The 2750-nt window shown below is 40.2% G+C and overlaps 1 pseudogene; it reads right to left on the reverse strand.

Moving 5' to 3' along the window:
- Positions 1-1225: 1225 nt before the first annotated feature.
- LOC127116449 (uncharacterized) lies at positions 1226-1325 on the reverse strand (annotated as a pseudogene).
- Between the last annotated feature and the right edge of the window lie 1425 nt (positions 1326-2750).

Here is a 2750-nt window from a genome sequence, read left to right on the forward strand (position 1 = left end):
ATTAAATTCTGACCTTTTCCAAAAAGTATTTTTAAAGATTGGATGTGAGGACGAGAGTTAAGCATTTGGATTTAATTATATAACCTAAGTCAACAGAGCGAGAGTTTGAGATAAGGGTGTTTAAAACGGTCAGTATTTTCTTAAAAAGAGTTTCTGCAACTTTATTGTTTTCAAAATATGGTTTTTGACTTAATTATAAGTGACAGCAACATTAATATAAAATCATGGTTTATTCAACAGAGCGAGAGTTTGAGATAGAACCTTTAACCAATGAAGTTAACCGAAACGATTCATTTAAAACCAAGAAACCGACAAAGACTTGATTCCCTAGTTTTGACGAACTACATACCGATATCCGTTTTATTAATATTTAATCTAGATATTAGTTTAGCTCTTAGTTTTTCCCCAAACAATCGAACATTTTCACCTTAGATTTACGTAGTAACCTTAGATAACGGTATATCGATTCATAAGTCCCTGTGGGATCGATATCTTTTAAAACTACGCGATAGAACTGTGCACTTGCAGTTTGTATCCCATTCTCGACTCACCCAGTCGAGCGATCAAGTTTTTGGCGCCGTTGCCGGGGACTTTTATTCAATCGATATCGTAACTCTTCCGTTACGCTGTAGAGACTAAGGTTTCTTTTCTTCTATTTTCTTTCTTTCGTTGATTTGTATGCCACGCACTCGCTCTCAAGGCGAACCGCTCTATTTACGAATCAACGATATCGAACTATATCTCCGAGTCTTACGACGAATTCGGGAATATCGTGCTGAAAACAATCTCCCTCCTATAAACCTTCCAGATTTCAAAAACATTTTTCCTTCTTTAACCGAGATGGCAGAACCAGCTCGTGCTCTTAGAGATTACGCCGCTCCATCGCAAGATGAACCGCATTCAAGTATTGCTCCGCCCGCAATCGAAGCAAACAACTTTGAACTTAAACCTTCGTTGTTGCAGGCTGTGCAACAGAACCAATTCTCTGGAAATCTTACCGAAGATCCAAACCTTCATTTATCCGTATTTGTTCAATACGCTGATACTGTTAAAGCTAATGGTGTCACTTCAGAGGCAATTCGACTTCGTCTTTTTCCTTTCTCATTAAGAGATAGCGCTAGAAGATGGCTTCAATCTCTCCCTTCCAACTCAGTCACCACATGGAACGAGTTGAAGAAAGTTTTTCTTGCCCGATATTTTCCGCCAAGCAAAACAGCTATGTTAAGAGCCCAGATAAACGGATTTAAACAGAAAGACAACGAGTCTCTTTTCGAAGCATGGGAAAGATACAAAGACATGATGAGACTTTGCCCACACCATGGTTTGGAAGACTGGTTAGTAATTCACACATTTTATAATGGTCTCTTATACAATACAAGGTTAACAATAGACGCTGCTGCAGGTGGTGCACTAATGAACAAACCTTACGCTGATGCTTACCAGCTTATCGAGAGCATGGCCCAAAACCACTATCAGTGGGGAACCGAACGAACGAATGTGGAAAAACCTCAACCGAAAACTGGCATGTACGAGATAAGTAACCTTGATCACGTCAATGCAAAAGTGGATGCTTTGGTCCAGAAAATTGAAAGTTTAAACGTATCACCTCCAGCCGCCGTGGTTGCTATAACTCAGAATTGCGAGGTCTGTGGAATCCAAGGCCACACTCCTGCGGAATGTCAACTCTTGACTGGAATCCAAGCAGAGCAAGTAAACTATGCTCAAGGAAGCCCCTATTCGAATACCTATAACCCAAATTGGAAGAACCATCCAAACTTCTCATATAAGAGTAATAATGCTTTATACGCACCTGGACAGTCTCCAAATCAAGCCCCATCTATATCTCCAGGATATCAGAAACCGAATCCTAACAATAATACCCCTAGAAAATCCAACTTGGAAATCATGATGGAAAACTTTATAGCTTCCCAACAACAAACCAATAAAGATTTCTTAAACCAGAACATACACACTGGCGAACAGCTTAAACAACTAGCAAGCAAAGTAGATGCCCTGGCTACCCATAACAAAATGCTGGAAACGCAAATATCTCAAGTAGCTCAACAACAAGCACCTACTGCTGCACCAACTGGTACATTCCCTGGACAGCCCCAACCCAATCCGAGAAGCCAAGCTCATGCAATTATATTGAGAAGTGGAACGGAAGTGGAAGGACCGTCTGACCCAAGGATAGAAAACCAAAACCCTAAGAAATCTACTGAGGAAAGTGAACCTAAGGAAAAGGAAGAGAGTAATAAGGAAACCCTAGAAAAGAAGGAACCTTATGTACCTCCACCACCTTACAAACCACCTATACCTTACCCTCAAAGGCTTGTTAAAACCAAAGATGTAGGCCAATTTAGAAAATTTGTTGATCTCCTTAAACAATTAAACGTTACAATTCCGTTTACCGAAGCTATCACGCAGATGCCCTCATATGCTAAATTCTTAAAAGAAATTCTTTCCAATAAGAGGAAACTTGAGGATAGCGAAACCGTTACACTCCCTGCCGAATGTAGCGCTATAATCCAAAACATGCCCCCTAAACTCAAGGATCCGGGTAGTTTCTCTATACCCTGTCACATAGGAAAATTTGTCATCGACAAAGCCTTATGCGATTTAGGAGCCGGAATTAGCGTTATGCCTTTATCCATATGTAAGAAACTGGAAATGGGAGAATTAAGACCGACCAAAATGTCTGTGCAATTAGCAGATCGTTCCATCAAATATCCTGTAGGAATCCTTGAAAA

Source organism: Lathyrus oleraceus, chromosome 1 (assembly GCF_024323335.1).
Source record: "Lathyrus oleraceus cultivar Zhongwan6 chromosome 1, CAAS_Psat_ZW6_1.0, whole genome shotgun sequence".
Lineage (NCBI taxonomy): Eukaryota > Viridiplantae > Streptophyta > Magnoliopsida > Fabales > Fabaceae > Lathyrus > Lathyrus oleraceus.